This window comes from Podarcis filfolensis (genome assembly GCF_964270895.1).
Source record: "Podarcis filfolensis genome assembly, chromosome: 3".
Taxonomy (NCBI): Eukaryota; Metazoa; Chordata; class Lepidosauria; order Squamata; family Lacertidae; genus Podarcis; species Podarcis filfolensis.
In genome coordinates this window covers 82,139,786-82,155,302 of record NC_139606.1, presented here as the reverse complement: position 1 = coordinate 82,155,302, position 15,517 = coordinate 82,139,786, and the positions used below count along the sequence as shown (strand labels likewise).

General features: G+C 42.5%; 1 protein-coding gene across 9 annotated transcripts in view; it reads right to left on the bottom strand.

Annotated features, from left to right (window-relative positions):
• The window catches only part of VIT (vitrin), a 38,095-nt gene extending 26,693 nt beyond the window's left edge, over positions 1 to 11,402 (bottom strand). For 3 of the 9 annotated variants that reach the window (XM_083604284.1, XM_083604289.1, XM_083604286.1), the window contains exon 1: positions 11,192 to 11,401. The gene's annotated coding sequence lies outside the window, so the exon portion shown is untranslated. Of the gene's footprint in view, positions 1 to 11,036 lie in introns of all 9 variants that reach the window. The other 6 variants (XM_083604287.1, XM_083604290.1, XM_083604288.1 and 3 more) reach the window with 4 other exon arrangements.
• Positions 11,403 to 15,517: the final 4,115 nt, after the last annotated feature.

The window sequence follows — 15,517 nt, the reverse complement described above, 5'->3', positions numbered from 1 at the left end:
AATTAGGCAATTATGGCTTACAAACTATACAGCCTGCCAGTCCGAGCATCTTTCTAGGAAAGACAAATGGTTAAATGATTAGGGCGACCATTGAGTCTATGGCATGGGGGCATTTACCACTGTTGAGTGCTATTGTGACAATGGACCTTTTTGCTGGTACAAGTAAATAAGTCACTCTTTTGGATCCCATTTCTCAGTGCTGTGGCTTACATGGCCAGACCGTTGGGCATAATCTCATATGACACCTTAGAGACTCAATGGTTGATTTGGCATGCGTTTTTGTAGGCTCAGAGAGCCAAGAAATTATCAGGATTGTTGATTCAGTTACAGCTTGGCCAGAGAAGGTGGCTTAGTGTGTCAAATTTCATAGCCTATAAAACTGGAATGGCAAAAGAAAATACACCATTCAAGCAAGGTGTGAGTTTTCAGCTGAACTTTCAGTTGCAAGGTTTGAAAGTGTGCAGCTGCTGAATAATTAGTTGGTCCATTAAAAGGGTATACATTTGCCCGCTGTATAGATCCCATTTTGGGGGACCTGCATGGCTATAAACAACTCGATCGCCTTCCTCTTAGAAGTTAGTCCTACGTATCTGCTTCCAAGGTAGAGAAAAGCAGTTGCCAGACGTAGTTTTGTATCTGTGAATATAAGCAGAGCTCAACCTATAAAAGAAGAAAAGACGGGAACAAAGTAGAACACACACGTATCACTAGTAAATATTAAACATTAGTATAGCAAGCTTGCATTTTGCAAGCAAGGATTGCATGCTGCTGGCTACTACTTGGAGGTGTTCCCTCAGTTCAAGTTGTAGGGTTGCAGTGCTTCCTGCTTTAGCCAGTACTGCCCTCTATCTTAAGGGCTGTCAGAAGACAGTCTTCTATTTGAAGGCATCCTCTGTTTCAGGCGTGGTCAGTGTGGTCCCTCCAGATGTTGTGGACTACAATTCCCATAAGTTGCACCAAGCATGACCAATAGCCAGGGATGATGGAGCTGTAGCCAAAAATACCTGGAAGGTATGAAGTTGGCTACCCTTAGATGAAACCTTTGCATGACTATTGCTTGTGTGGTTAGTCTGTCCTTTGCCTTATCACACTGTTGAGGACTGCTAAATGACACCAGTATTCCATCCTTAATCATGGTGCACTGACTGAAGCTGAATCGGCTCCAGCCTGGGCTGCACATGAAAAGAGCCCTTGTTAAAGCACTGCCATGAAAGTGTCACAAACACTCATTCAGAGTGTCAGCTGTTTTCAAGCGTTGCCCTGAGCATGGGCTCTGCTATAGGATTTCATAGGAACACCTGACACTGAACTTATGGCTCCACATAGCAAAGTTCTAAATGGCGGAAATGTGAAATCTCCTTAGGATGATTAACTCCTCCTCCAGCCCCTGCAGGCATTCAGCTTACATCCCAACTGGCCGACACCTGTGGAATGTTTATACTTTTATTCAAGCATCACTCACACACCTCCATTCATTATACACATCATAGGAACTTGCATGCTTCCAATAATTCTCGCCTAGGTAGTCAGGAGGGGAAGTGTACATTAATTCGAAGCAGTTAAATGACTAGTCTGCCATGCGTTCAGAATGCAAAATCCATGAGGTTTTATTATTTGATTTTTTTTTTGCAGTTTTCCTTTGATCCTGCAAACTACCTCACTACTCCATTTCACTTGCATATAAAATATTTTAAGGTTGCTCTTGCAACTATCCTGTGTGGTATGATTCCCATTTTACAAATGGGGAACTGAGGAAGAGGGAGAGTAATTGGCTTTGGGTCACACAATGTATCCACTCATTCTGCTTCCCCCAAGTATTCTAGGAATGGGAGACCATGAGAACAGTGCTTAAAATACATGACTAGAGAGGTACACAACTACAGGTCCCAGAGTTTCATGGGAGAAGGAAGAATGATTAAACCAGTTAAAGAGCTGTTCAGGCCACAGTTCTGGGTTCTACATTTTAATGACATTGACCAGCTGAAGAGGGAGGGGTGATTGGGATGGTATTATTATTATTATTTATTATATTTATTATTATATTTATTTAGACCCCGCCCATCGGGCTGGGTTTCCCCAGCCACTCTGGCGGCTTCCAGCAAAACACTAAAATACAATAACCTATTAAACATTTAAAGCTTCCCTAAACACGGCTGCCTTCAGATGTCTTCTAAAAGTTTGGTAGTTATTTTTCTCTTTGACATCTGGTGGGAGGGCGTTCCACAGGGCGGGTGCCACTACCGAGAAGGCCCTCTGCCTGGTTCCCTGTAACTTGGCTTCTCATAGCAAGGGAACTGCCAGAAGGCCCTTGGCGCTGGACCTCAGTGTCCGGGAAGAACGATAGAGTTGGAGATGCTCCTTCAGGTATACTGGACCGAGGCTGTTTAGGGCTTTAAAGGTCAGCACCAACACTTTGAATTGTGCTCAGAAATGTACTGGAAGCCAGTGTAGGTCTTTCAAGACCGGTGTTATATGGTCTCAGCGGCCGCTCCCAGTCACCAGTTTAGCTGCCGCATTCTGGATTAGTTGTAGTTTCCGGGTCACCTTCAAAGATAGCCCCACATAGAGCGCATTGCTGTAGTCCAAGCAGGAGATACCAGAGCATGCACCACTCTGGCGAGACAGTCTGCGGGCATGTAGGGTCTCAGTCTGTGTACCAGATGGAGCTGATAAACAGCTGCCCTGGACACAGAATTGACCTGCGCCTCTATGGACAGCTGTGAATCCAAAATGACTCCCAGCCTGCGCACCTAGTCCTTCAGGGGCACAGTTACCCCATTCAGGACCAGGGAGTCCTCCACACCCACCTGCCTCCTGTCCCCCAAAAACAGTACTTCTGTCTTGTCAGGATTCAACCTCAATCTGTTAGCCGCCATCCATCCTCCCACTGCCTCCAGGCACTCACACAGGACCTTCACCGCCTTCACTGGTTCTGATTTGAAAGAGGTAGAGCTGGGTATCATCCACATACTGATGAACACCCAGCCCAAAGGATCTGGAAGTCACATCCTATGAGGAATCATTGAAGGAGTTGGATATGTTTAGCCTGGGGAAAGAGAAGATTAAGGGTAGATGGTGGCTGTCTTCAAATAACTGAAGGGCTGGAGCAGGCTTGCTCTCTGTTGTTCCAGGACTAATGGGTGGAAATTGCAGGGATGCAGCTTTCAACTGATTGTATCCGTTCTATGATTCTAAGTGTATGATACATACATGTCCAGTGGATTCATGGCAAATGTATTGCTTTAACTTGAGGGCAACTCTAGCCCTACTCAGGGGTTTCTCTGCTCATAGGATGAGGGGGACTCCCCAGTAGTTCTGCCACTTCTCCCACATCCTAGTCCACAGTCCCACCACTGTCCAGGAAAATGCCTGTATTGGGGACCCTGTTGTATTATCCATTGTGATTTAGAACCATACACAATTTGGGCTCTACATTGCACAGGAAAACTCTTCAAATGCATTGGATTCCCTACTGCAGACCCGTTTGCCCTTCAATTCGCGGAGGGTGGTAAGGCAAGGTGGTGGAAGTACAACAGAAGGGTTGGATCTCACTAACCCAGCCCCACTGTTCTGTCATGTGATTCTCGCCATGCAAGGGGAACACCTGTCTCGGACTTCCGTTTTCATTGGCTGAAATCTAAAATGTCACATTTCTAACTGTTTTCGCTCAAAAGGCAGTATAGAAAGGCACCAAATACAGAAATGAATGTATAGTTATTAGATTTATCTCTGGCCATGAAAGAAAGCAAAGCCTTGTACCTGCATTGTACTTTTTTGCAACCTAGGAACGATTTTGCAGTGCCAGCTTTCCCCTGAAGGTACATATTTAGTCTATGGGAGCAAAGAATTCACGTCTAAGACTTTTTGCTCCTTGGAAAAAAAGAAAACACCCCAGGGTTGATTTTATGAATTTTTCTTACATGTCCGCACAGAGCTTGACATCCTTCTGAAGAGAAGGGCTTAAGAGCAGAATTTCATACAACTCTGTGTTGTTTATACAGTCTCCCCTCGGTAGAGCTAATCATACACTATAATTGTCTCTAACTGGCTGAAGCAAAATGATCTCTGTCTGGGTTCACCTGTTTTGTGCTAAACAGATTTATTAATAGAGCATCTTCCATGAACCAGGATGATGTGATATTTGCTCATACTTGTTGCATATGCATCCAGTTAGGTGGATGAACATGAAGCTAGGGAGGCTCCCATCTAGGATGTGCCTCAGGCTTTATGGGGCCCTAAGAAGCAGCTGGTAGTGAGGGGAGAAGCTGAACAGAGGCCGGGAACAACAAGCTGCTCTTCAGAAATGGCTCTGGATCAGCAGCTATGTCCAGATAACACAGAATGGTGGGATGGTACAAAGGAAATCCTCTTCCTCAGTGCTATTTCTCTAGAAAAAGAGGGCTGGATCTCACCCTGAGGACCTCCCTGGTTCAGTTCCAGCCGGGGAAAAAATGCCCTGCTCCTCCTCATCTCCTGTACCACTTCCATCTGTTTTCCTTCTCTTTTGTTCTGGAAATGTCTGGCAGCCATTTTGGAAACATCCTCGCTGCTGATTCATAGAATGGCACTGTCGTTCAGTCAGGTGTGGCCACATGAAACTCTGGGACCTGTAGTTGTGTACCTCTCTAGTCATGTATTCTAAGCACTGTTCCCATAGTCTCCCATTCCTAGAAAACTTGGGGGAAGCAGAGTGAGTGGATGCATTGTGTGACCCAAGGCCAATTATTCTCTCTCTGCCTCAGTTCCCCTAAACATTTTTTAGAAAAAAAGCACTGGGCTTAATAAACCACTCGAGGAATTGCAGCTCTGTGAAGGGAATAAAGGCCTCCTAACAATTCAGCACTCTACCAGACTACAGATCCCAGGGTTCTTTGTGGGAAACCATGCACAGAGTTGTACTATAGGGATACTTGAACAATGAACAGCATTGGCAGGAATCAAGTCAAACAGGTTCTTTCTCTGGTCCCTTAAAACTCCTAGATAATTTATCACTACAAACATGGGTGCAAACTAATAATTAGGATGGCAAGGTAGAAATGGGAATTGCCATGGAGCCAGGACTGGATCTTTCTAAAAACTACAAGCAACTACATTAATCATTTGTATGGATGTATCTAAAGCCAGGATGTATAACTAGTCCGGTTAATGATTTGAAACAGGCTATCATTAAAAATATATGAATAAATGTGGCTTTATGCCATAATCAAGTTCTCGATCTCCCTGCCCTCTACATTCACACCTTTAGTTAGTTAATTTTTACTGTAATGTTTTTTATGGCCTTTAAGCATCTGCCTAAAACAAAAAGCAGGCTTTTGAACATTTAGCTGTACTTCCATTTTTTCAGAACTTTTTAAAAATCACAGCTTGTAGTATGACATTGATTTGGAACGGGCTCTTTAACTGATGTAGGGGTGCAAGCCCCCCCCCCCCCCGCTCTGGGATCCCACAGCTAATTCTCCCCTGGTCTCCTCGCTGGCCCAAATAGGACTAATTTAGCCAGCTAGCCCTGGTGATCATCTAATGTTTATTGGATGGATTTCCCCCCTAAATTGATTTTTGAATTCTGAATTTATTGTTATTCTTGTTTTATACTGTACTTTATGCTGTTTTTTGTTGCATCAATTAAGTGTTTTAAATTTGTTGTTAGCCTCCCTGAGCCTGGTTTTCTGAACTGGGAAGGGCGGGGTATAAATAAAAATTTATTTGTTTATTTATTTGTTGCTGATTCCCAGAGATTTTGGTCACCTGTCATATTCCTTTACATCACAGTGCAAAGGGCTGAGCCATCTCAGTTAAATAACAGTTTGCTGACTATAGATCCATGACGTCACAGGGTGTGATGCAGGAAGCCTGAGTCAATTGGGAGGTGCTGAAAAAAAGAATCCACAGGATAGAAGCAGGGCTGTCCCTGCCAATTGAGGTGGATGCCTCAGGCAGCAGGTGCTGGGGGGCAGGCAAGAGAGTGATGGTGATCAGTTAGATGACAGAGCTGTGGGTGCCATGTGGCTTCCTTGCAACCACCCCACGCTAGCCTGCTGCTGCCCTCAATGGGTGCTTTGCCACTGTGTCAGACTGGTGGTTTTCTGTACTTTATCTCAGGCAGAAAAATGTTATGGACTGACCCTCGGGAGATGTCAACTATTTTGTAAAAAGCTAAGTGAATACTGAATAGTCTATAAATTGGGGCATTGACAGATAGATTAGGGTATCAGTTTCTGATGTTTCTGTTTAAAGAGCCAGGCATACTTTTATATATTTGGCCCTTCTCTCTCTCTCCCCCTACCCCCCGGCACACCACCAATCAGATTTTATGACAGCTTTCTAGCCTCCAGAAATAACATCACCTTCCCCTCTGCTTGGCGTTTCTTCTAGCTGGCATGTGTGGGTGTGGGTGTCCATGTTAAGCAAGAATTATATTCTTAATTTTTGTATATCATAAATGAGCACACAAGTGCTCTAGGAAATGGAAGAGCTCATGCTATCAATTGTATAACATGAGTTATTTACCCAAGGTGACTAACTGAGCCAGGAAAGGAAACTTTCGTTCGTAATAGTGCTCCGGCTTACTAGATAATCTCAATCTCTCTCTCTCTCTCTCTCTCTTTCTCTCTCTCTCTCTCTCTCTCTCTCTATATATATATATATATATATATATAAACTTTCTCAACCTTCAGGTTTGGTGGAAGATCCTATGGGAGTGTGAGAACTCAGTGTTTACTAAATCCTCATCAAACAAAGCAGCAGACCCCCCTCTCCTGTCCACTGCCCTGGTAACGATACACAGCTCTCTCCATGTTGGTGGGATAATAACTGGCCACCTACACAGATGCCTGCTACACACTAGCTGGAATGTGGTAAGCTCAGCTGGTAACTGGCCAAACTGAAAAACTCAGCTCAGCAGCAGTTTTCACAACCATCCACCTGTGAAAAGGTTATGCCTCTCGCATTGAGAACTGTATCCCAGAAAACAAACAGCACATTCCAGCTATAGGAAGCATCAAGAAAGGGGTCGCAGGTGCTAGATATACATTGATTCCTGCAAAAACATCACATGATGAATGGGAAAGTTTCTTTGCCCGTATATTTTTGACCAAAAATATAAAGCATCTAGATGTATGATATTAATAGCTCATTAGACTAACTGGATGCCAAATCAGACGAGTGGAATGCTTGCGCTTGGCGTTGCCAGTAACAATAAGTGAGCCTAATCTCCCAGCTATTGCTCCCACTAGTACCACATTTTTTCCAGTGGAATTTGTGTGGGAACAGCATATGTTGGATTGTGCCCAATATATTCAGCATTGTGCAAAAAAGACTCCTCGGTGGAAGTGTTAACAATCAGTGAAAATCTTGGGTTGTATTTATACCAAGGTGTGAACATGTCCTTTGAGGTTTCCAAAAAGTGCAGCATAGCTTACTTTTTGCAGGTTTGAAAATAACATTTAAGAAGCAATAAACATACAAAAAATAACCTTGGGGTTATATGGCGATTGCAGCCTAGGGAGCAAAAAGGGCAGTTCTAAGGTCTTCGTTTTAATAGCTTGTCTTGTGAATCTGCCACACTGTGAGGAAGGTTAATCTAAGAGACACTAACTGGCCGAGAGTCACCCAGCAAGTTTCATGGCTGGGTGTGTGTGGGGGGGGGGGTTGAGCCCTACTCTCCCAGTCCTTGTGCAACACTACTACACAACTATAGCTCTCAATAGTTATTGGTATCAGAAGTAAGGTATAGAAACAATCTGATAAATTGGATTAGTAAGTAATAGGTTCTGAATGCAACTGCAAACCATACATGGCATATTATTTTAAAAAATTCCATACCTGCCAATGTTTTGCTTGCAAGCATAATTGAACTGATTTTCAAGAGTAGGCATACCATGTGTCTTGGTGTCAATGTTGCATTGATATGTTTATATAGAAGACATATGATGCACAGCTGAATGCAATATGGAGCATAAAAGCAGTCTGAAAACGTTAGGAACACATGATTTGAACTGGGTAACACTTCCATCATCTGAAAATGATATAGGCTTAATTTAAGATGGAGCTCATTGCTGCTGTGCTTATCCTTATAGCTTGCCTTTATGTGAAGAAATGATGGACAAAAGTGTAGCTTTGAGCAACCACAAGCCCTTACACATCTGAGATTAGGGTTGAATATGGACATTCATTGGCAGGTGTTAAGTTATGCTATTGTGCATGGAATAAATGTTGAACATGGAAATCTGTTTGCCTGAAGTTCCCTTCCATATGGTGAGGAACATTCTATCACACCTATCTTTCTAATCAGGTAAAATTCTCCTGATTGCTTGGCAAGGAGATGCAAGTGCTGGCACAAGTGCAATGTGTTAGATTACCCCATGCTAACTGTTTGCATTCGTCCCAGGGTTCTCTGGATGGAGGATACTCTCAGTGACTTAGTGCTATGTTGACTACATCCCCAAGGCAGATTCCATATGCATCTACTACTGGCACCCCCAACCCAGTCTCCCCAGCAGCCATTAGCATGAGACAATTCAAGATACTAGTCTATCCCCTCCAGGACCAAAGTTATTATTACATGTATTTGATAAGTTTTAGTTATTAAAAGTGTATACTGTGTAATTTGGTTAAAAATCTCAAGGCAGATTACGTAAGAACAATAAAATACAGTTAGCAACAGTCAATAAAGTCCTAAAAACCAGATTTTTTAAAAAAGCAAATAAACCTGAGCAGTGTACTGAACCAAAAAAGAGAGGTTAATTAAGTAATTAAATTAAAGAAGTTTAATTAATAAACTTAATGGAGTATTTTTAAAAAGTACTTTTATAGCCCAACTTGGCTTTTAAAGCACTGGCAGGTATGTCCAGAACCTGGCAAAACTGAAATTCGAAGCTGTTTTTGCCTGGCCCACATCTCTTTTCAGACATTTCCAAGAGTTTGTAGCAAAATTTTGTACTTTTGCCTGGTAAAACAATCTAAACCAGCCTTCCCTAACCTGGACCCCTCCGTGATGGACCACAACTCCCATTGGAAGAACCAGAACAACCTTCCCATCTTCTTTGGTGAGGCTGCCACCAATATAATGAAGGAAGAGCAGCCAATGAGAGGGTGGGATTCCCAGTCCCCACCTTATAGCATGAAGGGACCTTCAAGAGGAAAGTTACTTTAATCCCAGGGAAATTGCTTTACATCTACTCTCAGTACAAAAGAAATTGATCCACTTCAAGCCATTGATGAATGCAACTGGTAGCAAACTTTCCAAATACCAACAGCAACATTAAAATGTGGCAATAATTGTCCAGGTGAAAGAGGAAAGTAAGGAGATAATCCCCCACTTCTCCAACAACTCTGAGTAAGCTCAACGATAGTAGCTACTGACTGAAATGTTTGGTTTGGGCAGAGTTTCGATAAGCCGCAATGTGGTCCTCCCTCTGGCTGCTTCAAGCTGGCCAAACTCCTCATAGATCTCAGCAGCACTTGCAAATGGCAAAATCCCTACACGACTCTTCCCCTGCCCCATTTTTGACACCATGTCCTCCCAACCCTCATTTCAGCCCATCATCAGGGTCACATTAAATCATCTTGGTAGTGATGTTTCCTCCATTTGTTTCCTTATATGCATGCTTTTTTAAAATAAAAAATAATACGTCTAAATGCATTTCCCATTTTCTCCCAGAACCTTCACCTCTGCCAAGCAATTTGTCAGATCACATTAAAATGAAATGAGAAACAAGTCTGTTCAGAGTCTGGTAGCAATCCGCATTCAGAAAACAGCCCTGTGTTATGATGTTGTCTTTTGGGCAATTTCAGTAATAAAACTACCTGTATTTCCTTTCACCTAATTACTCACACACACACACACACACACACACACACACACCCCGCCCACCACCACACACACCAATAAGGATTGCGGGAACTCACTCTTTGTTTGATATACAAACACACTTTCTTTAAAAAAAATGTTTGTATCCATGGCATGGTGAAATGGAAGCTGGCTGATTCTGTTTGCTATAAAATCCCTTTTGAAAATCTTGTGACATTGACTGAATTCCTTTTGGGGCAGTTTGACAAGCTAATGAATGATGGGATTTTAGCTGCTTTCTGATTTGCTAGTCTCTGAAGAATCTGTTTTGTTTTCTAATTAATGAAAGGCAGAAAGAAGGATAACTACCCAAGAACCCATCCCCAAAGTGTGATTTCTTTATCAATCCAAAAGTACTAGAATTACAAAAAAACAACAACCCCAACTTTTTTTAAAAAAACCACAAAAACCTTTCTTTCTCTGAATTTTCGCTTGGGGTGATCAGTACATGTTGCTACTGGCCTGACACAAATCACATTGCAGAGACTTATCAAGAATCCAATCTCCCTGGGAGAAGGTGAGCTGCTGTGACAGGCTTAATAATGCTATTCCTCTTTAAAGTCTTACTAGCATAGCAGCCATTCAACACAAAAGGATATTGGGGGCGGGGCGGGGAGCACAGGGGTGAAAGGAGAGGCAGAGAGATGATTCCAGTGCCTTACACACACACACATTGCATTATCAACCCTCTTTTTCCACATAAATTTATATAACAACCAGTGAGACAATTGGAACCCCCAGCAAGGAGAAAAATATATCAGTGCCCCAAGTTAGCTCAATATTTGTGCAATTGTAAACTAGTGGTGCTAATTATTAAATACGGAAAGAAAGAAAGAAAAAGGAGAGGAATTCTACTTGAGAAAAGGAATATGGTTCTGAAAGCACTAAACAAATTACAGACAACTTACTTGGCTGTAAAAGTACTTAAATGATGGATTTATCAAAGCTTTGTAGACATTGTGTGCGTCTGTATCTGTATGTGTGCATGCACTTTGTGGGCATATCAATAATGCATAGAAATGATGGTATTTGCATCCCAATTTCATTTTAAAGACACTTCTTACCCTCAGGGCATCCCCCTAACATGCAAAGCATTGAATTACCCAAAATATAGAATTATGTGCTTGCTCTCTCCCTTCCAAAATTAGATCTATAAATGAATCATACATAGGGAAACAATCAGTATTACCTTGCCGGAGGTGTGTGAATTTTTAAAGAGAAAACTCCTTGTCTCCAACCAGTATGCCTGGGTTATTTTTTTCCAAGATATTCTGCAGCACAAACTTCAGACAATATTATTCTAAAGAATCAGAAATGAGCAAGAAAGAAAAAAATCCAGGGCACCTTTTTCCTTTCTCATCAAATATTCCCGTCAAGCTCCCAGTAGTTTGAAAGACACAGTAAACTCTCTCTCCACAAACACAGAGCTCCTTAGACTGATGTAGTTGCTGAATTAGGCGGTGCTCTTTTAAATTTCTTCTCCCTCCCACTTCCCCCCTCCTTTTCCTCTTGTGGGGATTTTTATATTGTGGAAACTAAATTGGCATGTGCTGTTTTATTCAGAGTGTCAAACCTTGAGGAAAAGTAAAACTCGCTTGTCTCTATTTTGGTTCTACTCAGGGTGCGTGCGTCCGTGTGTACATTTATTTTACCACTCCTGAAATCGATACTTTGCAACCTCTTTGGTAGGAGAGGGATTAACAAACAGAATACTGATTAGAATCTAATCATCTTTAGCTCACTTGGTAGCACATGAGACTCTTAATCTCAGGACTGTGGGTTTGAGCCCCACGTCGGGCAAAAAATTGGACTAGATGATCCTCATGGTTCTTTCCAACTCTACAATTCTGAGTCTATGAAATCATAAACAGAGCATGCACACAAGAAAGAACAGTTTTCTCAGACAAGTTAGACCTTCTTTGAACAGTTAATATAGACCCAATTATAGAGTTGGGACCATTTCTTGGGTTGACGTCAAGAGCAGCAATATATTATGAGGTATAAATTCACCTGTCTTATCTGCCTCATTAGATTCCATGCAGCTCACCCGAAGCTGCTCCGCTTCCATTCACAAGGGCTCACAAGGGGGACTAGAAAAATGGACTCTCATTTTTGCCAGGGATGCAGAACTATATGACCTCATGCCTGACTATTGGCCATGCTGTCTGTGGCTGATGGGAGTTTAACAACAACATCTGGAGAGTGACAGGGTTCTCCATCCCTGTTCAGTGTCGTCTTCATGGTCTCTTGCAATGAGCAATAATAAGTCTTTGTGTTCAAGCTTAGAATCTAAAAGACATGGCACAAAAGGAATGGTTATTGGTAAGGAGGAGGAAGAAAGCAAACTCGGACCCAAATTCTTACTTACAAAGTCATTAAAATTGCTCTGATCCATGGGGCTGGGGCAAGGCAAAGCTCAGCACCTTGGAGAGGTACTTAGGTGGGGGTTTCAGGACCACACTTAGTGATCCTGCAGCTCAGGCAGAGCATGCAAATTGTCTCAACATTGTCAAGGAGCAACGGACAGAGCCTTGTAGCTTGGTATTTGAGGACCCAAACCCTGGCCCATTAAAGGACCAGTGCCCTTGTCTGCAGCCATTGGCTTATTTTAGTCCTTGGGATTTTAAAATGTAGGAATATATCCTTAGGGCTCTTCTGATCTCTGCAAGCAGTTTGTGGACCAACCAGCATAGCCTGGTGAAGGAAGTGCCTCCTCAGGATTCAGGGAAGGAAATTCAAGCTCTGGTGACTGCAGACCAGGGATCATCTCCATCTCCTCCTCAGGGCTACTGTCATTGGAGGACTGCCTCCAAGGACTCCTGACCTGGGACCATAACAGTAATGAGAAGCTGGAATAGAAACAGTTCAAGAAGGAGACATTGCTGGTCTCAGGTGAACCAATCCCTTCTCTCCTTGTGCTGCATGGGATGGCAGGGAGGGAGAAATCTGAGGGCTAGATGCATCTAGAGCATCAATTCAACACAGACCAGTCTAGTGTCACTTCTGTTGAGCTTCCTCTCTATCATTTCTGTTCCCTGTAGGAGCTGTTTGTGATGCAGCTAGGAAGTAGCAGCTGGCACATTCTTGCCTCTTCCCAGTTTACCACACTCCATGGCTGCAGGAGTCAAATGTGACTCATTGGAACAAGAGTGACTTTGGTGTCCACCACTAAAGACTTGTTTGTTCTGGCTGACTCTTGGTGAAGGGGGCTAGGTCAGGAAACTGCAAGTCTTTCCCAACCCTACAATTGTACCAATCTCTCTCTCTCTCTCTCTCTCTCTCTCTCTCTCTCTCTCTCTCTCTGTGTGTGTGTGTGTGTGTGTGTGTGTTTGGGTTGGTTTGCAGCCTCAAGCAATAATTGAGGATGGAGGTTTATATGCTTAGACTCTGAGGCTTAAAGTATACTTAGCAAGTCGCCTCAACCATGACTGCTACCATGGATGGTGTTTCTTGTTTAAAAATATAAGGGCTCTGCCAGAGTTCAGCAGCGGAGTATTCTGTTGATTTTGCAGGTTAAGTTTTGCACATGCTTAACAGTGCAGTTACATGCACATTTAGTCAAAAGTAAGTCCATATAAGTTCAATGGGACATCCTCTCAGGAAAATTTGTAGGGCCGGTAGCCAAACCCCTCAAAATTTGGTTTAACTTGGACTGAAATGCTGTTTTGGTCAACAGATTTAGGTAAAATGTGTTCTCATCTTGAAATGAACTTGTATTACTAGGGTGTGGTGTATTTTAGTCTGAATTTTTTAAAAAATCATTCTTATTACAAAATTGAAATAAACACACACACACTTTCTAGAAAGAGTTTAAAGCATGGGAGTCTGATCTGCCCCCGACAAAGCATTTTTTTCTAGCCTCCTATAAAACCCTGTTATGGTGACTGCAAAAAGAAAAAATAATAAAAGAAAGTAGGCCCAGCTCTGTGATTAGCTGAGCCCGAGAAACCTGATAGGAGGGAGTACAAGATGCCATCCAACCATCTTAGGGATTCCCGTCTGGATTTGTGTAGAATTTATTCCTTAGCCTTTTCTTCTATGTTCCATCAGGCAGCGGCTTTGTAGGGTTGCAACCTCATAATTTGGACAGTGTCCATATGTTTTTAGAACTCCTGGTAAGGCGGGAAAGAAAGCAAACTGCATCTCCTTCAGCTCATTCCCTCTGCTGCCCAGTCAACCTCCTCCCTGCCATATTTGAGACCAGCATGCTATAGCAGGTAAGGGCTGGGACATGTGTCATGGCTATAGTTGAACTGGGTGGAAGGAGGTGTGACTGTCTGTCTTTCTGCTTTAGCAGAAGATTAAAAAGTGCATGAAAGCTGTCTGGGATGTGAGGTTAGAAAACAACAGAGATTCCTGTGGCAAAGACTAGGTTGTAACTCCATGTAATGCATCTGCATGGTGTTATAAATTAGATACAATTATGCAAGGTCAGGATCCTCTGCATAGCTGTCAACTTTTCCCTTTTCTTGCGAGGAATCCTATTCGGAATAAGGGAATTTCCCTTAAAAAAAGGGAAACGTTGACAGCTATGATCCTCTGTCTCTCTCTCTTTCACACATACGAAAAAAAACCTGTAGAAAGTTTTAAATATATAAGACGAGGAAGGAGGGAGAGTAAAAGATAACAGGGATATCGTGCGATAAAAAATTTAGTATTTTATAAATGATGGTGCCATTATACTGTCTAGTTATCGCAAGATGACACTGGACTTACCTGGACAGAGTTAGGTGTTTCCTGCTCCTGCTGCTGCTTTTCCATTCTGGTTTTTAGAGGGACAATAAAGTTTTTCTCTAGCTTCTTGACTGGCGTGTCCATGACAGATGAGTAAACTCACAACACATAAGAAATATTGCACATTGTCTATAACCTGTATAATGAGCTACTTTGCTATGAAGAAATTTGTCAAGTGTAGTACTGACCAGGCCAGGATGAATGATAAAGTGTGGGCTGCCCAAGCTGTTTACAGTATATGCAAAATGAGCCAGACTTGCCAGCCAATTTTGGAGCATTGACTAAAGCAGGATAGCTATGGTCACATATTTTAGCTATTTCCCTGACAGTGCTGATCAGTTAGAGAGGTCATTTACTTTCGGTACAGAAAACTGGGGCACTGAAAATTGCAGAGCAAGCACTGACCTACTGAATGAAGTGTGTTCTGGAGAAGCTGCTTTTCCCTAGATGATGCTGGACTTTGTACTGTATTTAGAACTTGAAATGCCCACAAATTCCATGTTGTAACTTAATTACCATTGACAGCAAGAGTCCAAATTTGAATGGTGCCCATTAAATTTGGAATCAGGAAATACCATAGGGTAGAGTTGGGGTGGTGTTGGTGTTTTGGGGTCTTTTTTCTTCTTCTTCTTCTGAGGAAGTTTGTGTTCATTATAGACCACAAGAGTCTTGTTAAACTGTTTGCAGCTTAGAATGAGGGTGCCAACTTCAGAGGCCACTGTGGTGAGAGAAGTCAGGCTGGGTGTTGCCTGCTTTTTATATAGGCTTCAAGCAAAACTTTACTAACTGGGTGAAACATTTTCCTCAGTTAATCCTTTCGAAACCTTGTTTTGACAAACAAGGTGTAAAGTGATACCAGATTGCATTTGATCCTAAGTTTGCCTAGGCCAGGGTGCGGATTCCTCTCACGGGTGCCAAATCAAATGTAAATAAGCT